The sequence below is a fragment of the Gorilla gorilla genome, chromosome 1 (genome assembly GCF_029281585.2).
Source record: "Gorilla gorilla gorilla isolate KB3781 chromosome 1, NHGRI_mGorGor1-v2.1_pri, whole genome shotgun sequence".
Classification (NCBI taxonomy): domain Eukaryota; kingdom Metazoa; phylum Chordata; class Mammalia; order Primates; family Hominidae; genus Gorilla; species Gorilla gorilla.
Genome location: NC_073224.2, coordinates 114,549,303 through 114,574,987, shown reverse-complemented (window position 1 = coordinate 114,574,987; position 25,685 = coordinate 114,549,303). Strand labels below are relative to the sequence as shown.

General features: G+C 38.7%; 1 long non-coding RNA gene across 2 annotated transcripts; it reads right to left on the bottom strand.

The window, feature by feature from the left end:
* Positions 1–3,473: 3,473 nt before the first annotated feature.
* On the bottom strand, positions 3,474–23,128 carry LOC129525748 (uncharacterized). Of its 2 annotated transcripts, XR_008670214.2 has the most exons (4): positions 18,755–23,128; positions 17,913–18,145; positions 4,844–4,958; positions 3,474–4,203 (listed from the first exon to the last, which is right to left on the bottom strand). It is a non-coding gene; the product is annotated as an uncharacterized lncRNA (long non-coding RNA). The 2 variants fall into 2 exon arrangements; XR_008670211.2 differs by having other exon boundaries at positions 17,913–23,128.
* Between the last annotated feature and the right edge of the window lie 2,557 nt (positions 23,129–25,685).

The window sequence follows — 25,685 nt, the reverse complement described above, 5'->3', positions numbered from 1 at the left end:
TCGTCTGCAAACAGGGACAATTTGACTTCCTCTTTTCCTAATTGAATACCCTTTATTTCCTTCTCCTGCCTGATTGCCCTGGCCAGAACTTCCAACACTATGTTGAATAGGAGCGGTGAGAGAGGGCATCCCTGTCTTGTGCCAGTTTTCAAAGGGAATGCTTCCAGTTTTTGCCCATTCAGTATGATATTGGCTGTGGGTTTGTCATAGATAGCTCTTATTATTTTGAAATACGTCCCATCAATACCTAATTTATTGCGAGTTTTTAGCATGAAGGGTTGTTGAATTTTGTCAAAGGCTTTTTCTGCATCTATTGAGATAATCATGTGGTTTTTGTCTTTGGCTCTGTTTTTATGCTGGATTACATTTATTGATTTGTGTATATTGAACCAGCCTTGCATCCCAGGGATGAAGCCCACTTGATCATGGTGGATAAGCTTTTTGATGTGCTGCTGGATTCAGTTTGCCAGTATTTTATTGAGGATTTTTGCATCAATGTTCATCAAGGATATTGGTCTAAAATTCTCTTTTTTGGTTGTGTCTCTGCCCGGCTTTGGTATCAGAATGATGCTGGCCTCATAAAACGAGTTAGGGAGGATTCCCTCTTTTTCTATTGATTGCAATAGTTTCAGAAGGAATGGTACCAGTTCCTCCTTGTACCTCTGGTAGAATACGGCTGTGAATCCATCTGGTCCTGGACTCTTTTTGGTTGGTAAACTATAGATTATTGCCACAATTTCAGCTCCTGTTATTGGTCTATTCAGAGATTCAACTTCTTCCTGGTTTAGTCTTGGGAGAGTGTATGTGTCGAGGAATTTATCCATTTCTTCTAGATTTTCTAGTTTATTTGCGTAGAGGTGTTTGTAGTATTCTCTGATGGTAGTTTGTATTTCTGTGGGATCGGTGGTGATATCCCCTTTATCGTTTTTTATTGTGTCTATTTGATTCTTCTCTCTTTTTTTCTTTATTAGTCTTGCTAGCGGTCTATCAATTTTGTTGATCCTTTCAAAAAACCAGCTCCTGGATTCATTGATTTTTTGAAGGGTTTTTTGTGTCTCTATTTCCTTCAGTTCTGCTCCGATTTTAGTTATTTCTTGCCTTCTGCTAGCTTTTGAATGTGTTTGCTCTTGCTCTTCTAGTTCTTTTAATTGTGATGTTAGGGTGTCAATTTTGGATCTTTCCTGCTTTCTCTTGTGGGCATTTATTGCTATAAATTTCCCTCTACACACTGCTTTGAATGCATCCCAGAGATTCTGGTATGTTGTGAGACCCAATTTTCTATCTTAATAAAAACATATGTGGTGAATTTGTAATGGTCCAATTTGTCATGGCAATTTATTATTCTACTTCCTAGAGCACTTTAGAGAATACTTTTTAAATACTGATTTAAAAAAAAATAAAAAGAGGCACAACATCTCCCTGAACCAGTAGGTGCCAACAGTTATCATCATCTCTGTTTTGCCTATGATATAAATTAAAGCCTAAAGTTTATTTACCTCAGTTCAAGCACAGCCAAGCAATGGGAGATATGGAACCAGAAGCTCGAATGTGTAATTCCTAAACCTGAATTAGTTCATTGAGTCAGTCAGCCTTGTAAGCACTAGTAAGCAATTCAAGATGAAAACCTAAACATTATTTTTCTTTCACACTAAAAATTTTTGACTCTGTTCCCACAGAGAAATAGGGTCTACATCCCATGGCCTTGAATCTGGGTGTTCTCTATGACTGTTTGGCCAGTAAAGCCATAGCAAAAGTGAAGCCAGCCCAGATTCCAAGTCTACATCTTATGAAACTGGTAGCTTTCACTTTCTGTCTCTTGGAACACTCTCTCTGGAAACCCTTAATCACTATGTAAGAAGTTCTACTACCCTAAAGCCACCCTACTAGAGAGGCCATGTGTAGACACTCCAGACAACAAGCCCAGCTGAGCCCCACTTTCTAGCCAGTGGCAGTCATGTGAGGAAAGCCATCCTGACCCTCCTGACAAGCTGACCCACCAGCTGAAAACCATTGAGTGTCCTCAGTCAATTTGAAATGGAGCGGAAGAATCACCCAGCAGAGGCATGCCCAGATGCCCAAGCAACAAGGTCCTGATATAATAAAATGATTGTTATTTTTAGCCACTAAGTTTTGGAGTAATTTGCTATGCTGCAGTAGATAATAAGAACAGAATTTGATACCTGGAAGTGGAGTGCTGCCATACCTATCTAAAACATGTGGCCATGGTTTTGGAACCAGACAATGAGCAAACGCTGCAAAGATCTTGAGGACACTGTTAATGAGAATAGAAAAACCTGAAGGAGACTTCTAGTGAATACTTAGAGGAAGATAGTACAGGAATTACTATTGGAGGCTGGAGAAAAAGTGACCCTGGTTATGAAGTGGCAGAAATTTTGACAATACTGTTGCCTGTTGTGATCTAGACAATAGAATATATACCTAATGAACTGATGGATTTGGCTGGGCTTGGATCTCTGATAGGAATGCCAGAAGTGCCAAATGATTTGTTTTATGCATGTATAATATTGTATAGAAAAAGGTGAGCTTAGAAATGAAATGTTTATTGTAGTTAAATAATTCGTTATATTATTTTATCATATTACTATGTAATTCCTAGGAAGCAGGACTGAGATGTAATAGAAGAATGTGGACATGTGACCAGTAAGATTTCAGAAATACTACAGACTAGGGACTGCTCTTTGCTTTTCATTCTATTTTTGAATGAGAATGCCAACTGCATTTTTCTTACCTTCATCTCAACATTGTGTATTGGGGATGGAGGAGCAAATAACGTGTTTCTTTAGTCCACAGGTCAAGAGGAACCATACTTGAAGAAACATACCTGAAGGGTTTCATCCATATGTGGGCCTGATTTGGATGATAAAATCCTGCATCTTGAGCCTGATCTTGATGCTGCCTGTGTTCTGATGCCATCATGAGTTGAGAGTCTAGGGGTTTTAGAAAGGGTGAATGTATTTTCCCATAGGCAAGGAACATAATCAATGGCCAAAATGTGTACTGTGACAGATTAAAGGTTGCTACAAATTCTCTGATACCCTTCCATTAAGAGGTAGGGCAGATATTCCCTCCCCTCAAATCTGGGTGGGCTCCATGATTTGCTTTGATCAACAGAAAACGGCAGCAGTGATGCTGGGCCAGTTGTTGGATCCAGGCCTTAAGAACCAACAACTTCCACTTAAGTTCTCTTGGAACACTGAGTCCCTGACTACCCTAATATCATGTTGGAAAGGCTACATGTAGGCACTCTAGTTGCCAGTCCCAGCCAAGACCAGCTTTTCAGCCATCCCCATCACTAAATTTGTAAATGAAGCCATCTTGGAATCTCCAGACCAGCTCATTTGGCAGCTGGGTATCATCACGTTATCTCTGCTGACTCCACATGGAACAAAGGAATCACCCAGCTGAGCCCTATTCAAACTATTGACCAAAAAAATAGTGAGACATAATAAAATGATGTTTTAAGCCAGTAAGTTTTAGGATAATCTGTTACATAGCAAGAGATAACCAGGACACTAACTATACATGCATAGAGTAAACAGAGGTAGGCATACTTTCCACATGGAATTGTGCTTTCTAAAGAGGTAATCATGAGTTACCTTTTTGTAAAGGTAATACATTTCAAATGTGCTAAGGATGCTTTCTCTTTTTCTTATCCATAAAACATACAGACAATAGTCACTCTCTCCTTAGTTCATAAGAATTTTGAGAGGAACAAGGGAGATAATATATGTCAAAGGCATCTGCAAAGCATTTCTCACTAAGCAAATGTAAGACATTATTACTTTTATAGAAATTTAAGTAAAATACAGGGTTTTGTGCAATTTAAATAATCACCTAGTTTCTATCAACTTTGGAAGTTTAGCTAATCACATATCTGATTCTTCTACATACTCAGGTATTCATACACAGGTATAAAATTGCTGTCCAATAAACATAGACTTTCTTCAGTACTAAATTAAAGCAATGCTTGTTAATAAAATTTCAATAATACATTTTAGCACAATGTTGACATGTAACACATATATTTTAACTCAAATATGTAAAGCACAACTGGTATTAGTTAATTCAATCAAGCATGCAACTCTTGAGGGAGGTGGGAGGATGCAGAAAACAGCTAGCTTGAAATGGAAACCACCCCTGTGCTGTCGTTCTGCCTCATCTTGGTTCATGATGAGAAACACACTGTGCATAAAGGAGAGAGATAAAGGGGTGTTAAAATACTTTATTCTGTAGCACAGAATAAAGTGTTACGAAAGTACAGAAGTAGACACGTGCATTGTTTCTTATTAGGAAACCTGAGACTGTGGAAAACTTGCTGAACTTCAGTTTACTGAACTCAAATATAATGTGATGTTTTATGCTTTTAATGATAGTTCTTCCCTCTCAGAAACTTAGCATGTATAGTCTTTGAAAGGTCTTTTCCTATATTTACTATCAAAAAGAAAGCTAAAAGCATATAAACACATGAGCACCCGTGCATTCAAAAAATTATCCCTTGGTAGCACTGGCAGTGTCTGCTCTTAACTCTAACCTTTCATTTAAATGGACAGTACACAGTGAATTGTCCAGTATCTCGGCTATCATGTCACGCAGTCATCTCTGCATCAGCTCCCCCTGTCAATGCCTCTTTGGAGTCGGGCTCCAATCTGCAGAGCAGATAGAATTCCGAAAATCCTGAGCCCCTGTCACTGTGAGCTTGTTTGCCAAGCACATCACAAGATGAGTGGTGAGATGCTGTTCACATATTGTCCCATTATCCCTTCAATATATGGAGCTTCAAGGATTTTCAGGGCCATATAACTGAAGAGAGTTTACCACCTACCAGAGGAAGGACCAAACTCTGACTGGAGAAATCTTGAAGGTGTAATTAACGTTTGTTTCCATCCCCCTTCAGCCAACACCTTTACTGCACTCACACGTGACATTCAGGGAAAGTGCTAAAAAACAAAAACTTTTAGTAGAAGCTTCGAAAACATGGGCAAGACAAGATCCAGAATTCATTCTTATTTAGCATGTTGGACTGACTAAGTACATAAAAAGCAGCAGAAGTATTGAGAGCTTACCAGGTATCCTCAAAACAACCCTATAAACTAGATTATCCTCCTCATCCTACAAATGAGGAAATCAAGGAATAGGGAAATTGAGGAGCCCACTCAAGGTCACATGTCTGTCATTTATTGAAAGGAAAGAAACATCCAGCTCCTTGGACTTCAAACCTGAGCCATGTGCCTGGCCACTGAATTATACTTGGTTCTGGGTGAGGATGAGGGCAATAATGATAGCTGTCATTTATTGAAAGACAGCATAAGAGAGGAGAATCTGAGAAATTTAAGTTGAGCAGAGCTCCAGTCTCAATTTCCAAATACCTCCATGACCCCAGACAGGTTACTGAACATAGCTGAGTGTCAAGTTTTCATTTTAAGATGGGAATAATTACAACACTCACTTGTGGGGTTGGTGTGAGTTTTAATAATCTGTCAAGTGGCTGGCATTTAATAAGCACAAGAGATTAATTATTAGTAGTTACTATGTGCCAGGCACCATTCATGTATTCATGTTTCATTTAACCTAACAATAACCATAAAAGGAAAATATTATACCTATTTTACAGATACGTAAACTGAGGCCTAGGATTGCCTAGAATCACATAGTTAAGTCAGGATTTGATCCCAGGCCTATGATTCCAAAACCTGTGTTAGTTACACACCGTTATTTGGCCTCTCTCAATACACCAGCTTATGTCAACCTGTGCCACAAATGACTTTTTCAATAATCAGTTAACATGTGTCAGCTACTAATGTGGTGAGGCTGTATTGTTGAGTTAACCTATTGCTTTTCAAATTCTATTTTATGCTCTAATGCTCAGGAGAAAAAGACATTTAACTTATATTTAACTTATCTCTCTTGGGAAAATTATTGAATTTATAAATGGTAGCACTTTAAGAAAATATCAAAGATAGCTTAATTTAGAGAAAATGAGTCTGGACTAAGAATCAGGACACTTGGCTTTTGTTTTCCTTTGCTTTTCACAATTCTCCACTGACTAGCTATGTGCACTTAGACATGTCCCTTAACCTACAAATACCTCTACTTCGTTTCCATGAAGCGAGGCATGAGCTTGAAGGGTATCTTCTGATTCTAAGTTGTTACTATTTAGTGCCTCCGACACATATGCACATATGCACACGCAGAATTCAAGAGCCTCTAGAGCAGTAGTTTTTCTCACTATCCAACAACATCGTTGTTGCTTAAAGAGCTGTTTCAAAGCTCAGATTTTGGGAACCTTGAGAATCTGACTTGGTTAATCAGGTTGAAGCTGGAGGATGTATATTTTGTGAACACTTCCCAGCTTCTTCAGGAGAGAAGTTAGGCTTGGTAATCACTGCTTCAGACCACTTTGCGGGTTTGGCAAAATAACCATGCCCTGAAACCACAAGGATGACCGAAGCCTGCCTCACGACCTCTGTTCCATGGAGTAAGTTCATTGATAAGGCAGAGCTGTTACGCACCAAGTTTGCATTTCTTGGCCATATATTATTACACGGTGTGTAGGTGGAAAAAAAAATTTACAGATTATTTTCCTGTAGAAAAGGGAATGCTGCCAGGGGCGGTGGCTCAGGCCTGTAATCCCAGCACTTTGGGAGGCCGAGGCGGGCGGATCACGAGGTCAGGAGATCGAGACCATCTTGGCTAACACGGTGAAACCCCGTCTCTACCAAAAATACAAAAAATTAGCCGGGCGTGGTGGCGGGCACCTGTAGTCCCAGCTACTCGGGAGGCTGAGGCAGGAGAATGGCGTGAACCCGGGAGGCAGATCTTGCAGTGAGCGGAGATCGCTCCACTGCACTCCAGCCTGGGCGACAGAGCAAGACTCCGTCTCAAAAAAAAAAGAAGGAAAGAAAAGAAAAGGAAAGGGAATGCTGTCGTGATGGCATCAATTTTAAAACTGGAGTAAAACTCTAGAAAGCAGTAGAATTAACCTACTTATTAATGGCATCCCTAGTATGGATAATCGCATTCAACTTGAGAATCACCCAAAGTCGAGAAAAAGCATGATCAATAAGACCCAAATACATGATCAGTACATGAACACCAAACTTGTATTCTAGTAGATAGATTTAGTGAGCTGGGATCATGACATGATACCTAAACAGGTAATAAAATTGAACATTAGGGGCAAAATGTATTGAAGAGAGTCCAAAGACAAAAACAGTAATATATCTATATGAAGAAATGAGTTATAGCTATTTACCACTGTCAAACCCACCTGAAGTCAGTGTAGAAGGGATGCCACCAGTCAGAAAGGAATGGGTCATATTTTAAAGCATTAAAGCATGAATATCACCCAGACCATCATAGTAAACACGTATGTATCAAAGGACCAGTGATACCATGTGTAAAGGGCTGAAGGTTATGTAGGCACAGTCCAGTGTCAACATTTCTAAAACTTAAGGATTATGCAAGCCAGCAAGTAAATGCACAGAAATCATTTGCCAATTTAAAGAAAAATTCTGTGTGTGAACCTCAGTAATTATTTTTCAAGTGCTATTTTCAAAATGGAGCTAACAACTCTGTCTACAGAATGTTTGACAATTATTAAATTATAATCTACAACCACACTCAACTCCTTGGCAGAAAAAGACATGTGAGGAAAGGGGTGAAATGGATGAGAGCAATATAGTCCTTAAAAACACCTGGACACCCTCCCATATAAGCTTCAGAAATCACAAGGATCAGGCATTCTTCGAGATCTAATCTCAAAACTTCATCAGGTGTTTATTATGTACTGTTAAGAAAAAAGCTTAATGACAAACTGAATCCTACATAGATGACTAGCTGCCTGATTGCTCTGCCCAGAGGGTCATAGGAAACAAAGGGATCAAAGGGTGTATCCATGTTCATGGAAGCTGAACTCCAGTTTCACTGTCTTCTGCTTCCCTTAGGTACATTTTATTAAGTCTTCTGGGCTGAATTTGGAAATCCTTGATGTTGGAGGAAAAGCTGACCTATTTCCTTATGCTGGAGCTTTTCTGAGCTGATGTTCCTCCAAAATTACATTTTTAGACTAAAAGATAACTAACCAGCATCTTGATTTCAATCAGGAAACAATAAAATATGACGCTGTTTGGGTTATTTTCTTATCTTATTATTTGTTGGCTGGGTATTCACTTAAACCAGCCTGCTCTATATGTTAAATATCAACCTAAGTCTAAAATATTTTACCAGATGGCTTCTTAGTAAAACTCAATAAAAGTGAACAGAAGGAAAATCCAGAGCACAGGACCAGCCAAATAACTCAAATAGACTCAACCTAAGTCCTCTTCTTAGACTTATTATCACATTACAGTATCTCTTCACCAACACCAAACCCCTTCTGAGGTGACAGAGGGAGGCAAGAAAAGTTTGTGTTTTGTGTTATATTTATTTCCTTTGAAGTCATAAGCCACATATCATCTCCTTTTCAAAATCAAATACTCCTGACTTCCTCCATCATTCCTTTCTCTAATGTTCAGAGGGCTCTTCGTCTATCCCCATCTTCCCTAACCCCAGATAAACTTAAGCTTGTTCACTGTCTCAACTGTCGCTCATAAAATATATAATACAGTAGAAAGAGTACTGTTTGGGCAGGAGATCTGAGTTCTAGGTCTAATCCTGCCACTTGCTAGTTTTGGGACCTACAACAAGTCTTAAACTATTCAAGGCTTCAGTGGCTTTATTACTGTAATAATGCATTTGGAAGGGTTGATATTGAGGATCTAAAATTTTCTAGCTACATTTTCTATAATTGTAGCAATATTGGCTAGCTCCTGAAATTAAGCAAAGATCTCAGGGTTGTCCTATGGCAAATACCTGAAAATGAAATTATTTTTTATGAGCACAGATAATTTTTTTAAAAAGCTGATATATGCTAATTTTATTATTTAACAAAGTAAGAAGTCAAGAGATTGTTTCATTCTTGGCATGATTCGAGAAATGTGGGATTATGTATGTTAATTAAAATTTTACGTAAATACAAACACTCCAATCATCACAAGAGGAAAAAGAACAAAGAAAACCTAGTTCATACATCAAAAGAAAGAAAAAAGGCAGCCACAAAGAAGCAGAGACAGAGAGACAGAGAAAGCATAAAAAAAGATTAAAAAGGATGATATGAGTTAAAAAGCTTCTGCACAGCAAAGGATACAATCAACACAGTGAAGAGACAACTCATAGAATGGGAGTAAATATTTGCAAACTACCTCCTCTAACAAGGGATTAATCACCAGAATATATAAGGATCTCAAACAACTCCATAGGAAAAAATACGATAATCCAATCAAAAAATTGGCAAAAGATTTTAATAGACATTTCTCAAAAGAAGACATACAAATAAATGGCAAACAGGCATATGAAAGGTGCTCAACGTCATTGGTGATCAGAGATGCAAATCAAAACTGCAATGAGATATCATCCCACCTCAGTTAAAATGGCTTATATCTAAAAGACAGGCAATAACAAACGCTGGCAATGATGTGGAGAAAAGGGAATCATCATACACTGTTGGTGGGAATGTAAATTAATACAACCACTATGTAGAACAGTTTGGAGGTTCCTCAAAAAACTAAAAATTGAGCTATCATACGATCCAGCAATTCTACTGTTGGTTACATAACCAAAAGAAAGGAAATCAGTACATTGAAGAGATATCTGCATTCCTGTTTGTTATAGCACTGTTTACAATAGCTAGAATTTGGAAGCCACCTAAGTGTCCATCAGCAGATGAATGGGTGAAGAAAATGTGGTACTTATACAAAATGGAGTACTATTCAGCCATAAAAAAGAATGAGATCCAGTCATTTCCAACAACATGGATGGAACTTGAAGTCATTATGTTAAGTGAAATAAGCCAGGCACAGAAAGACAAACAGTGCATGTTCTCACTTATCTGTGGGATCTAAAAATCAAATCAGTTGAACTCATGGACATAGAAAGTAGAAGAATGCTTACTAGAGGTTGGGAAATACAGTTGGGGGTTGGGAGGCTGGTGGAGATGTGTAATGCGTACAAAAAAATATAGAAAGAATAAATATGACCTATTATTTGATAGTACAATAGGGTAACTGTAGTCAATAATAATTTAGTTGTATATTTTTTAATAACTTAAAGAATGTAATTGGATTGCTTGAAACTCAAAGGATCAGTGCCTGAGGGAATGGATACCCCATTCCCCTTGATGTGCATATTTCACATTGCATGCCTGTATCAAAACACCTCATGTACCCCATAAATATATATACCTACTATGTACCCACAAAAATTTGTTTTAATAATTTAAAAAACTCTTTTAAGGTTAAAAAATAAAAGCAAAAATATTAGTTATGAAAATAAATATAAATATATTAAAGTTATTTATTAAAAGATCATTTTCTTAAACTAGGTTAGAAAAAACTCCAGCTATATACTGGATTAAAAAATATATGTATAAATTAAAAGTGAGAAGATTAGCAAAGATCTACCAGGTTTATGTAAATAAAAATATAATAAAAAGGCTTAGGTAAATAAAAAGGCAAAGTGTAGGCAAAATTCACTAGATAAAACAAGGAATGTAAATTTAGAATGCCAAAAAAGTTAGACTTCACAATAAAAGTATAAGAGGTAGAAACCATTATGTACTTAGAAACTAGTATTAAACTACACAGCTCTTCAATGTACTGGCAGAAATAGGTATATACACAATTGGAGTCTTCAAACAGTGTTTTCATTCCTTGATAAATCAAGTAGGCCTAAAATAAAACAGATTTAGTTAATGATTTTTAGTTAGTCTAATTGTTGTAATTTAATTTTTACACTTACATGGGTACATATACTTTTCAAACATCTCTGGAATATTTTTGGAAGTTAATGGTGTAATAGAACAAAATTATAATTTTTATAAAATCCCATAAACGAAAGGTACACAGCCCACATTCTAAATGTTTATTCTAAAATAAACTAGAAAATAGTACCAATAATTTAAAATAGGAAAGTGTTTATTTGTAAATTAGAAAACATATACATAAATAACTATTGGACTAAAGAAAAGAACAATTATGATTACAGATTATTCAAAAAATAATAATGATTAGAAGATTACATATCAAATCTTACAAGATAGAACTAAAACCATCAGTAGGAAAAGCAGATTTATGTGCTTGCTTTATTAGAGCATGAGTAACATAAAATAATTAAGTTGAATTAAATTTAAGAAGTTAAAAGATGAAGTTAGCTTTTGAAGCCAAAAAAAACCCAGCAAAAATAAAAGCAAAGATTAATGAAAGCAAACACTAAAAATTATAGTGTTCTGGCAAATTCTGGGAAGTCCAGAAAAAAGAGAGAGAGAGACACAGAAAGAGAGAGAGAGAGTTCACAAAAACAAATAAATGAGAAATGAGTTATAACTATAGATATGAGAGACTCTTAAAATGATAAGACAATTTTATATGCAGTTAAATTTTTTTTAATTCACTTATGTTCTGAGAAAATATAAATAGCTAAGATTAACTTGATAAGTAGTAAATCTGGATAGGCTTTTGTCAATAGAAAAAAAGTTGAAAAAATAATTAATTCCAATAAAGTTTCTAAGTGAAAACCATTTTACTAGTCTTTGCAATTTTTTTTTTTTTTTTTTTAACAGGGTCTCACTTTGTTATGCAGGCTGGAGTGCAGTGGCATTATCTCGGCTCACTGCAAACTCTGCCTCCCAGGTTCAAGTGATCTCCTTCGTCAGTCTCCTGGGTAGCTGGGATTACAGGCACGCACCAGCATGCTCAGCTAATTTTTGTAGTTTTAGTAGACACAGGGTTTCACCGTGTAGCCCAGGCTGGTCTTGAACTCCTGGACTCAAGGCATCAGCCCTCAAGTGATCCTCCCACCTCCACCTCCCAAAGTGCTGGGATTACAAGTGTGAGCCACCACACTCAGTCTAAGTCTTTGCAAATTTTAAAGGAATAGTTTGCACATCGTATATACTGTTTCAGTACAGGAAGAGATGGAAAACTTACAAATTCCTTGTAGCATTAGCATAACCATAATAATCTAATGAAGATAGTGTGGAAGAACAAAATTACAAACCAATACTACTTATGAAGGTTGATGTAAATTCATAAGTAAATTTCTAGAAAACTGAATGTGTTACTTAAACAATAAGAACTGGCTGGATATGGTGGCTCATGCCCATAATCCCAGCATTTTGGCAGGCAGAAGTAGGAGGATCACTTGAGGCCAGGAGTTCGAAACCAACCTCGTCAACATAGCAAGACCCTATCTCTACAAAAATAATTTTTTTTAAATTAGCCAGGCATGGTGGTGCATGCCTGTAGTCCCAGCTGCTCTGGAGGCTGAGGAAGCTGGATAACTTAAGCCCAGGAGTTTGAGACTGCAGTGAGCCATGACCATGCCACTGCACTCCAGTCTGTGCAGCAGAATGAGACCCTGTCTCCAAAAAACAAACAACTGTAAAGGGTCTGACATCTTACCCTACTTGCAAGCTAACAAGTTAGCCTGCCAGTTTCATGTGGCAGAAGAAATGAGACTTTAGGGTCAGAGACAAAGGATTTTGTTGCTCTTGGCATACACAGGAAACAGCATAAGCATCAGTATGTTCATCACTGCTCCTGACCCCTCGCCCACCCGTTCTCAGGTGGGCCATGTGATATGGGCCCAGGTGGACACCTGCACATTCAGTGGATTGCATTACAGGAGAGGAAGCCTGAGTTCAGGAAACTCAGATCTTTTAAAATGGGCAATAAACATGTGCCCGCTGCCCATTGCTCCAGAGGGTGACTTTATGACACTGGATCAGTAAGAATGTTTGTTTGTTGCACCAGGGAGAGACACTATATTTTTAAGTCTGTAAGCAAAGCTACCCTTCATTATGGAGGAAAAGCCTCTATCCTTGAAAACATACTCCCAAACAAAGAGCAGTCAGTGCCTGTGTTCACAAGGAGTACAGAAATGTGAGAGACCCATGGAGAATTGTCTCCCGACACATCATTAAATATTATTCTTAAAATGCAAAGATGGTTTAATGTTTGAAAATATAATAAGACAAAGAAAAATAATATAATAAAATTCAACATCTAGTGCTGGTTGTTAAAGAGAAAACATTTTTTACAAATAGACATATTATTTACTTAAATATCTATTCTAAAGCAACAAGAACTGTCATGTTTTACAGTGAAACCCTGTAGGCATTTCCATTAAAATTTAAACAAAATAAGGATGTCCATTATAATTGTTATTTAACACTATTCTGGGAGTTCCAGTCAATAAAATAAAAATGAAACATATGTAAAAATTGTAAGCAATGAAAGCCATTATTCTAAATGATATATTTATGCACAGACAACTCAGGAGGATTAAAGGAAAAACTTTAAAATTAATGAGGTCAATAAAGAAACTACACACTTTGGGAGGCCGAGGTGGGCGGATCACGAGGTCAGGAGATCGAGACCACGGTGAAACCCCATCTCTACTAAAAATACAAAAAATTAGCCGGGCGCAGTGGCGGGCGCCTGTAGTCCCAGCTACTCGGGAGGCTGAGGCAGGAGAATGGCGTGAACCCGGGAGGCGGAGCTTGCAGTGAGCCGAGATTGCACCACTGCACTCCAGCCTGGGCGACAGAACGAGACTCCGTCTCAAAAAAAAAAAAAAAAAAAAAAAAGAAACTACAAACTAAATAAAAATACTTCTTAAAAATTGTCCACATTGTCCATATGCCAACAATAACCAGTTGTTTTAAACAATGTGAAATCATAATAACTATATAAGAATCTATTCCCAATAGCCTCCAAACATATAAAATAATAGAAATAACCTGAACAAGAAAGAATGCCACATTCATGAAGACAAATTCAGTACCTGAGACATGCAAGAGAAAATATTTAAGAAGAAATAAATTACAGGTTCCTAGATGGAAAAAAGGAACTCTGTAAAGATATTAAATACTTCCAAACTGAGTTGCAGATGAAACTAGATTCTAACTACATTCCCACTAAGATTTTAGGACAGAGATTTGATAAAATAATTTTTAAATGTATGTGGAAGAATAGCACATGATGATAACAAGTTTCTAAAAATAAAGAGTACTAAGGTGGGACTCGTCCTTCTAAATATTAAAATATTCCATAAAGCTACAGTAAAACTTCAACAAACAAATAAAAACAGAGTGAAATTACAGAAAAATTAGTAGGTAGTGCAATGGAGAAAAACAGAAACCAGAAACAGGTTTGGAAACCAGTGGAGAAAGGATGGTGTTGAGTCAACTGTTTGTTTGTTTTTTCTTCAAAACAAAACAAAAAACTTAGAACGGTTCTCTTATATCAAATAATTTCTGGATGTCAAAAGTTATACTTTTAAAATAAAACCATAGAATCTAAAGGAAAATATAGGTGAAAATCTATTTATTGGGTTGGAAAGACTTCCTAAACACAAAATCAAGATGGAATAAGTCACGAAGGAAAATAAGAATAGATTTAACTGCATAAAAATAAAAATCTGTATATCCCAAAAGTCATTATAATGATATTCAATAACTACAATAAAATATTATTTAAAAAATAATAGACATATTCAACTATAGAAAACAACATCAGGTAGAGTTTACAAGTCAAGCTACAATTGATGTGCAAAAAAGTTCGTGCGTTATTTATGATGTAGAATAGATGAAGGGCGACAGACTGAAGTGGCTAGGAGCATGGGAGCAAATCCCAGCTCCCTCACTTGTGAGGGGCTTTCATCATGCCTCAGTTCCATCATCTGTAAAATGATAACAGTAATACTATGACCTCACAGGGTTGTTGGGTGAATTATATGAGAAAATGCAGCTTGACCCAGAATAAATACTAAATAAATGTTAGCAATAGTAACATTAGTTGAGGTATAGGGCTATAACTATTAATCATTACATTTTTTTTCTCTTGACTCACTATCTCCCCTCATCTAAATTAGGAGCAAGTTGAGAAACAAATGCAGGAATCCAGCTGGTGAACATCTATCTATAATCCTAACGGTTGGCCGGGCGTGGTGGCTCACGCCTGTGATCCTAGCACTTTGGGAGGCCGAGGCGGGTGGATCACCTGAGGTCCAGAGTTCGAGACCAGCCTGACCAACATGGAGAAACCCCGCCTCTACTAAAAATACAAAATTAGCCGGGCGTGGTGGCGCATGCCTGTAATCCCAGCTGCTCCGGAGGCTGAGGCAGGAGAATGGCTTGAGCTGGGAGTTAGAGGTTGCGGTGAGCCGAGATCGCGCCATTGCACTCCACCCTGGGCAACAAGAGTAAGACTCTGTCTCAAAAAAAAAAAAAAAGAAAAAGAAAAAAAATAAATCCTAAAGGTTGACTAAACTGCATTAGAGAAGCAGCTCAACCTGTGGCTACAAGCCTACCACTTTTCCTTCAGAATTAAACACTTCCAACCCCAACTGCATGTCTGCCCTCTGCAGGAGCAAGAACATGCCAGAATAAGTGAGTCTTGTCAGACAGAGAAGCTGACCACATAGTGGGGCCCAACCAGCCATTCCAAGGAGATGAAACACAAAGCCTCAGGGCGTCGCAGAATTGCTGTGGAGAGTGACTGAACTGACACCTCTTCCATCTCAGCAGCCAGAGGAGTCACTCTGCCTTTGGAAAGAAGGAGGGAGGGGATTGAGAGAGGTGACAAACGAGGGTTCCATTTACATGTCTCCTTCTTGGTCACTGAAGAAGAGCCCCTCCCTCACAAGGAAAACATGAGGTGAGAGGGCTGAATATTCCCTCTCATTATCTGGAAAAAGTTTAATATGAAGCATTTATAAAGGAATATTTTACAGCCATTCAAAATTATGTTTTTTGAAAGAATGTTTATTTTTTTGCCTCAGGCTCCCAAGAAGCTGGGATTACAGGTGGGTGCCACCATGCACAACTAATTTTTGCATTTTTAATAGATACGAGGTTTCTCCATGTTTGCCAGGTAGGTCTCAAACACCTCACCTCAAGTGATCCTCCTGCCTTGGCCTCCCAAAGTGCTGGGATTACAGGCATGAACCATTGCGTCCAATGAAAAATGTCTCTTAACATTAGACAATTGTTACAATATAATATGGAGCAATTGAAGGGACTATTGTACCATCTCTACCATATTGGCAGAGAAAAATTTTGAAAGAAGTACACTAAAATGTTAAAACTTGATTACCTTTTGGCAGTAGACTTATGGGTGATTATAATTTTGTATAGTTTTCTGTATTTTTGAAATTTTTCACAGTTTTTGTTACTTTGATATTTAGAAATAAAGAAATATGACGAGCTAGTGGCTTCTTAAGACAATTTCGATCCCTCAAACCAACAAGGCATTAATTTAAAAGGACTTAAAGTGCATGATTTACTTCTTGGCAACAGGTTTTTAGAAATGTGTCTGGAAGAAGAGGTTTTTTTTCCCCTTTGTTTCTATATCCATATCAGTATATTTTTATAAGCATGCATTACTTTTGAAAACAAAATATAAGCTATTAAAATTTGCATTTTAAAAAGTATTTAAAATATAAACTTTTATATCAAGAAATAAGAGAAACAAAGCAAAGTCAAATATACATATACATAAAAACTTCAAAATTTATGGCTGAGTTTAGATATACCACAATCCACCTAGAAGATAGGTATTTATACCAGGGCTCTATTTCTGTGTGATTCAAGGGCACCAAAAGGGCATTATAAATATTAATAAAAACCTCGAAAGATAAACCACATTTTTATGGAGTTACGAGCACAAACTGAAAGAATTAATTTGAGAAGGAGACGGTGGTATTTTTCTATGGTTGTTTTGTTTTGCTTTTTCTGAGAAATCCAGTAGTTCCAATTCTGTCACAAAAAGGAAAATTGTATAGCTTGTTGTTTCGAAAATGGGTGATGTGGCCGGGTGCGGTGGCTCACGCCTTGTAATCCCAGCACTTTGGGAGGCCGAGGCGGGCAGATCACGAGGTCAGGAGATGGAGACCATCCTGGCTAACATGGTGAAACCCCGTCTCCACTAAAAATACAAAAAATTAGCCGGGCATGGTGGCGAGCGCCCGTAGTCCCAGCTACTCAGGAGGCTGAGGCAGGAGAATGGCGTGAACCCGGGAGGCGGAGTTTGCAGTGGACCGAGATTGTGCCACTGCACTCCAGCCTGGGCGACAGAGCGAGACTCCGTCTCAAAAAAAAAAAAAAAAAAAAAAAAGAAAATGGGTGATGCTTGGGCCAGATGCGGTGGCTCACGCCTGTAATCCCAGCACTTTGGGAGGCCAAGGCAGGCAGATCACGAGGTCAGGAGCTCGAGACCAGCCTGGCCAACATAGTGAAATCCTGTCTCCACTAAAAATACAATAAATTAGCCAGGCGTGGTGGCGGGTGCCTGTAATCCCAGCTACTCGGGAGGCTGAGGCAGGAGAATCGCCTGAACCTGGGAGGCGGAGGTTGCAGTGAGCCAAGATTGTGACATTGCACTCCAACCCGGGAAATAGTGAGAGACTCTGTCTCAAAAAAAAAAGAAAAGAAAAAAGAAAGAAAAGAAAATGGCCAATGCATGATTGTGTCAGGCCACACACAAACATGCAGAGGATCAAGAATATTGTTTTCAGCACAGAATTTATATCTAAATGTCTAGTTGCTGATCTAGTCCTTAGGCCCTCCAGGAGTTGGGTCATCAATTAGGTGGCAATGTATGTTTGTACCTATGTGTTTTCTAAAACCTGACCCCCATAGCTGAAGAATATAAAGGGAAAAACGTAACTGTGTAACTGGTCTCTTGAAAATAAAAACCAAATTGAATGAACGGAAAGGATGGGCATTTCTAAGATGAGGCTGCTGGATGGTGAATCCACGGGGACAATGATTAGAGGGGACAACTCAGCAATCCTACCTTCCAGCCAGACTGCATTCCCTGTATAGGCCTGAGAACGGCTGCATTAAACTTCAATCATAACAGGGCTGTGTTCCATTTACATAGCACATTTCATCCCGAGAATTTGGAGGACTTTGTAGACGTTATCACATTTATCTTCACATCACTCGCTGAAAAGCATGTTGGAGCAAGTGTTATCTTCCTTTCACAGGCTGGGAAACAAAGGCACGTAAACAGTTCCTCCATGTTCCCTGATAAGCCAGAAAGGTAAAGAAGAGACAGTTGCATGTTTTTGTCACTGCGAAGGAGCCAGGCCAGCACACATTCAGGGTTGAACTTTGCCTTCCATTTCAAGAGGAATCCCATTGATGATTAGATAAAGCATCAGTATCAGCAGGTAGAGTTAGCAAATGGAAAGATGTGTAAGGGGCTCAGGAAAAGTCCATTGAACAGCATGGAGAGGGGGTTTCCTTGACTACTTAGATGCCTGAAATTCTACTAACAGAGTTCTTCCTTTAAATTAAGGCATTGCAATTGGAAAAGTCTAGTGTAAAGTATGAATAGCGCTAGAGGCATACTACCTTTCGTCACTTTCAGCTATAGCATTGCAATATTGATTAATTTGTTATATTTGTATCTAATTATATTGCTGGTTAAATCCTGAGTCTCAATGGAATGTGACACAGGACAAATAGATTTGATGGAAGAAGGAAGTATTAGGATATGTTCTAAAGGCTTAAATCATTTTCAAAAAAGCTACACATTAATTAATTTGATTAACTAACTAGAAAAATATGCCCACACTGATTCTGATGGAAACATAAGTGATGGTGCTGATTCAAGTCCTGCTGGCCACTCACCAGCTACACGTCCTCATGCATGTCAGCCTCCCAAAGCTCTCTTTCTCTCCTGTTCTGGGAGGACAATTGTGCAGTATCTTGGTGGAGATTCCTTCAAGGGACAAATCATGACACAAGGATTGAGAACACACTTGGGCAGAAATCCCAGAGAGCAATGAGAGGGAATGGTAAGTGAGACAGGAGGGACAGGAGACAAACCAATAAAGTGGCTGCCATGAGGTTACCACTAGGCCACTGCTGTCAATCTTTTTGAAGACCCTCTGGGAGACCTGGGAACCTACCCCAGAATTGTCCCACCATGGGGAATAGGAAGTCAAGAAATTTTCCCAGAAATCCCTACCCCTCAAAGGTTGAGGATCACTCCTGGACTGAGCACCTCTAGCTTAGCCCTCAATTTACCATCTTCTCAGGAGGCGAGGGCACCCTCTCAGGCAAAGGGACACAGCTGTCACGCCATCTGGCCTGCACGAGACCTCCTGGAGTAGGCAAGGAGACAGAGAGGGCACCAAAGGTATTCACTGCATGTATAGCCACTTCTTATAGCTGTTGAGCTCACACAGTGATGGAGAAAAATATGAATACAATGTGCAACATAATGTTAGGTACATAATGAAGGGCCAATAAATGGTAATTGTGGTGGTGAATGTTGCTATATTTTTTTAAATCAAGGCAGGCCTAGGTTTAGTGTCATAGCGAAGGAGCCAGGCACCATAGCCAGAAGCCCCTGGGTAGGTCTGGGAAGTCCTAGGAATTGGGAAAGGTGAAAATAGTACAGGTATGGGGCTGTAAAAGGCAAACTTCATGTCCTGCAGTGTTCTGCCTGTGGCTGGTCCTGAGGAGTATTGGTGGGTCAGTTTGGCCAGACCTCCAAAGAGAGCCACAGGAAAAAAAGAAGGCTAGAGGTCCTCATGACCCACCTCCCAAGATACAAGCAGACACTTGAACTGGAAAATCCCTGCCACTCTGTAGGACAAGAACTACGTGGCCAAAAAGGGAAGCTGCAATAAATAGTTCTGGTTTAACCTGGGATGCATCACAGCTTCTCCAAAGTTTTGCTTTGACTTTAGGCCCAATTTAACCAACATGAAACACCCACAAATTAACTCCCAGGAAAAACATGGCTCTTTGAGAAGAGAACTGACACTTAGTAAGCAGCTGAGCCTGTCAGTCCAGGTTGCAGGATGGAGCGAGTGAGCTGTCGGCGGGCACAGTGGCTTGCACTAGCCGAATTCATTACTATTCCCTTTGTGCAGCCTTGTGCTTTGACCACCCGCATATATGGAATAGGACTTACAAAAGAAAACTGTTTTGTTTGGCAGGTGGGAAATCATTTCAATTGAGATATTTTTTCTGTTTACTCAAGTAAATATAAAGATGCTTTGATTTTCCACAAAGAAAGAGTTGTTATCCCTATTTGAATTTATGTTGCTTCAAAAACAAACATCTTACTTTTAGTATCAGAAGCAGACCATTCTGTTCCTTAGGGAAGTGATATTCTTTAGTAGACTGGTGGGAGACTTGTAGAATATTAAAAGGATAAGACAAATTCCAGAATAAATAACAGGGAAAATTTATTTTCTGAACTCTAATAACTATGATCTGTTCCTACAGTAGAATGGGCATTCAATAACTGGAACATGAAGGATTGGCCTACAGGGAAAGCCCAGGGTGGTCTGGGACCTCCCTGAACCTCCAGCAGATCTCATGAGACTGTCTTTAATTATCCTTTTCTCTCTCTCTCTCTCTCTCTCAGGCCTACAATGAACACTGTGTGGGGAAAAGAAAGAGAGATCAGACTGTTACTGTGTCTATGTAGGAAGAAGTAGACATAAGAGACTCCATTTTGTTCTGTACTAAGAAAAATTCTTCTGCCTTGAGATGCTGTTAATCTGTAACCCTGGCCCCAACCCTGTGCTCGCAGAGACATGTGCTGTGTTGACTCCAGGTTTAATGGATTTAGGGCTATGCAGGATGTGCTTTGTTAAAAAAGTGTTGAGGGCAGTATGCTTGTTAAAAGTCATCACTATTCTCTAATCTCAAGTACCCAGGGACACAATACACTGCAGAAGGCTGCAGGGACCTCTGCCTAGGAAAGCCAGGTATTGTCCAAGGTTTCTCCCCATGTGATAGCCTGAGATATGGCCTCGTGGGAAGGGAAAGGCCTGGGAAGGGAAAGACCTGACCGTCCCCCAGCCCGACACCCGTAAAGGGTCTGTGCTGAGGAGGATTAGTGAAAGAGGAAGGCCTCTTTGCAGTTGAGATAAGAGGAAGGCATCTGTCTCCTGCTCGTCCCTGGGCAATGATGTCTCGGTGTAAAACCCGATTGTATGTTCTGTTTACTGAGATAGGAGAAAACTGCCTTAGGGCTGGAGGTGAGCCGTGCTAGCAGCAATATTGCTCTTTAATGCACCAAGGTGTTTGTATACATGCACATCAAGGCAAAGCACCTTTCCTTAAACTTATTTATGACACAGAGATCTTTGTTCACATGTTTCCTGCTGACCCTCTCCCCACTATTGCCCTATTGTCCTGCCACATCCTCCTCTCCGAGATGGTAGAGATAATGATCAATAAATACTGAGGGAACTCAGAGACCAGTGCCTGCCGGTCGTCGTCCTCCGTAAACTGTAAGCTGAGTGCCTCTGTAAGCTGAGCGCCAGTCCCCTAGGCCCACTTTTCTTTCTCTATTCTTTGTCTCTGTGTCTCTTTCTTTTCTCAGTCTCTCATCCTACCTGATGAGGAACACCCACAGGTGTGGAGGGGCAGGCCATCCCTTCACTGGACAGAACCAATGTACTTCTTACATATATTGGTTGATTGATGTCACATGTCTCCCTAAAATGTAGAAAACCAAGCTGTGCCCCAACCCCCTCGCGTACATGTCATCAGGACTTCCTGAGGCTGTGTCACAGGTGCACATCCTCAATCTTGGCAAAATGAACTTTCTAAATTAACTGAGACTTGTCTCAAATTTTGGGGGTTCATAGTCCTAAAGTCATTATCTTATTTAATGGAAAAGCATTAGGGATGTTTCTACTAACATCAGAAGCAAGACATAAATATCTATTATCTCTGCTGCTGTTAGAGATATTAGCCAGTGCAATTAGATAAGAGAAATCAGTGAAAGGCATAAGAGTGACTAAATGAGTGTTAAAACTATATTTGCAGATGATATAATAATATATGTGGAAAATCCCAGAGAATCAATAATAAAACTAACTCAAACAATAAAATAATTTACTGAAGAAGATGGATATAAAATTAACATAAAAATCAATAGCCTTCATATAAACAAACAGGGGACATAATGGTAGAGAAAACACCATTTAAATAGCATCAAAATATATGTATTTATGAATAAATATAAGTATTTATGAATAAATTTAATGAGGTATGAAAACCTATACCTGGAAAATGTCAAAACACTCCTAACAGACAGTAATAAAAACTTGAATAAAAGGAAAGACATTCCCAGGTTCTTGGATAGAATTATAGCTTTATGAAAATACCACTTCCCCCTAAGTTAATTTATGAATGTAATACAATTCCATCAAAATATGAACAGGCTATTTTCTGGAGTTAGAGATTTTGATACTAAAGTTCATATAAAAAAAAGATGGGTAGGAATGAGGTAGAAAAACACTGAAAAAGAAAAGCTGTAGTGATTAGGCTTACCAGAAATTAAAACATTTGATAAAGCCTGGATAATTAAAACAGAGTGGTACTGGAGCACAGAGAAATAAAGAAGCCAGTGGAAGAGAATAGTCCAGAATTAGACCAAAATACATATGGAAATTTAGTATATGATGAAAGTGGCATCTCAAATCACTAGGGTAAAACATACCATATAGCAGTATAAACTCCAAGTGGATTAGTGATGTAAATATAAAAACTAAAACCACATAGTATAGAAAATAAATGGCTACATTATTATTTAGCCTTGGTAAGGAAAAGCCTTTCTAACTATGATTTAAAATCCAGGGGCAATTTTTTAAAAGATTAATAAATTTGACTGCATTTTTTTGTGTGACAAAAACCACCATAAACAAAATCAAAGCACAACTAACATATTGAGAGAAAATATTTGTAACATACACTAGAGAAAAAGGGCTAATATTCCTTATACATTAAGAAACCTTAAAAATTGAAGGACAAAATCCTGAGATGAAAATGAGGAAAAGGCATAAACAAATAATTCATTTGAAAAAAAAAAGGAAAAGTTTCAAAATGGCTTTTAAACATGCAGAAAATGCTTAAACTCACTGATAATTAAGGAAATCCCCTTCTCATTTATTGAATTGGCAAAAATAAAACAAATATGAGAATACATTCTGTTGGTAAGGCTTGTTGGTGAAGCTATGGGGAAATGGGCACTTTCCCTGTTAGAAATGCAAATTGGTACAACACTTTTGGAGGGATATTAGGCAATATCTAACCAAAGTGCACATGCATTTCCCTTTTCACCTAGCAATCCCACTTCTAGGGTATGTATCTCTGACAATACAAAAATGTATATGAATAAACTTGCAATTATCATTTATAATTGCAAAACGCTGGAAACAACTTAAATGCCCATACACAGAAGAGTGCTTGAATAAGCTGGAACAATAACATGGAGTACTATACAAACGTATAAAAGAGTGAGGAAAGTCTCTAGAGTGGATATGGGGTGCTTTCCATGACATATTAAGTAAGGGAAAAACAACAACAAAACCCAAACCCAAAAGATGTGATTTTGAGTTATGTGATTCCTTGTGTAAGAAATCAGATATAAGCAAACACACAGGTATCTGATCCTTTATGGAAAAAAAAAATCAAGAACAATAAACAGGATTTGAATAAACTCAAAGTATCTACCTCAAAACACTTATCAGCTACAAAGAGAAATACAATAACTGTATAGTTGTAACCACCCAATGGGTTCTTCCTGCCTGATCCCCAGAGAGAGCCAATTTATCAAGACAGGGCAATTGCAATAGAGAAAGTTTTACACATATAGAACTGGCTAAACAGGAGACTAGAGTTTTATTATTATGCAAATCAACCGCCCTGAAAATTTGGAGACTATGGTTTTTTAAAGATAGTTTAGGAGAGGGGGGTGGCTAGGGAATGGGTGCTGCTGATTGATTGGGGGTGCAATGCAATCATAGGGGTGTGGAAAATGGTCTTCATGAGCTGCTAAGTCCGCTTCTGGGTGGAGCCGCAGGACCAGTTTGTGGGTCTGGGTGGAGCCATCCATTTTCAGAAACGCAAAAATCTGAAAAGGCATCTCAAAAGGCCAATCTTAGGTTCTACAATAGTCATGTTATCTGCAGGAACAATTGGGAAGTTGCAAATCTTGTGACCTCTGGAATAATGGTTGGTAATTATTTATATCTACATGTTAACAGAATTCAGGTTCCTCTCATCCTCCTAACCTGGTGGTCTTTCATCAGCTTTACACAAAGGTGGTTTAGTTTTGAGGAACGGATACAATCTTTTAAACTATAAACTAAATTTCTCCCAAAGTTAACTTGGCGTAAGCCCAGAAATGAGTAAGGCATTTTGGAGGTTAAAAGCAAGATGGGGGTTGGTTAGATCAGATCCCTTTCACTGTCATAATTTTCTCACTGTTATAGTTTTTGCAAAGGTGGTTTCATAATGGAGAAAACAGCAGACACTAACCTAATGGAGTGCTCAAAATAAATAACACCATTAATAAGGCATATATTAGCATCATGAATCCCTTGGCATGATGTGCTGAAAAGGGATACAGTATCATTTCTGCGGTATTCTTGCCAAAATGGCATGACTTCACTCTAATCATGACAAAACATTAGACAAACCTAAAGTGAAGGACATTCTACCAAATTACTAATCAGTGTATTTATAGGTAGACAGGCATAAGCAGGGCAGGAGTGGGCTTTTCCCCCACCCACTAAAAATGTCAGGTGATGGTTTGGCAGTTATCACATTGCCTCTCTAAAAGTGATAAATTGGCAGCCAGCACCAGGGAGAGGCCTTTTCCTGATGGTCCACACCTGTTGCACTAAAGAGTGAACTGAGTATAGGTGCCAGGGAAACACAACTTCCTAGACATGTGCATTAGGAGATAAAATGGCAGGGTATGACCTTCCAAGGGCACGCCATGAGAAAAGGGAAGAAAGCCTCTAATGGGCATGCATACAACTTCCTAAACACAGTGCACATGCTCATCTCCCAAGGGTAAGGAGGGCTCTGTGCATGAGGGCAGCCTACTTTAAGGGAAGAATCACGGGAAAGAGGCCAGCCTATAAAGTCTTAGGATCAAGGTTAAACACTACTCTTGACCTTCACATGCCCACTTGGGTCTCTTCCAAGCATACTTTCCTTTCTTTCCTGTTCTAAAGCCTTTTTAAATAAACTCCCACTCCTACTCTGAAAGTTGCCTTGATCTCTTTTTCTGCCTTATGCCCCTCAGTCAAATTCTTTCTTCTGAGGGGGCAAGAACTGAGGTTGCTGCAGACCTGTATGGATTTGCCACCAGTAACTCGGATACCTTCCACTGGTAACAATCAGTATCCTTCAAAGAGTGCCAAAGTTATGAAGGATAAGGAAAGACTAGGGAACTGTCACAGATTGGAGTCAACTAGGGAGAAATACAACTCAATACAATGTGGGGTCCCGGATAGGCTCCTGAGGCAGAAAAATGATATTTGGGTCTATGGCCATACCACCCTGAATGCACCCAATCTTGTCTGATCTTAGAAGCTAAGCAGGGTTAGGCCTGTTAGTACTTGGATGGGAGAAAAACGATATTTGCAGGAAAACTGGTACATATCAGATGAAGTCTGTAGCTTAGTTAATAATATTGTACCAATGTCAATTTCCTATTCTTGATAATTAAAATGATGAGAGAGATTCAACATAAGTGGAAGCAGGGTAAGGGATTAAAGGAACACTTTCTAGTGTT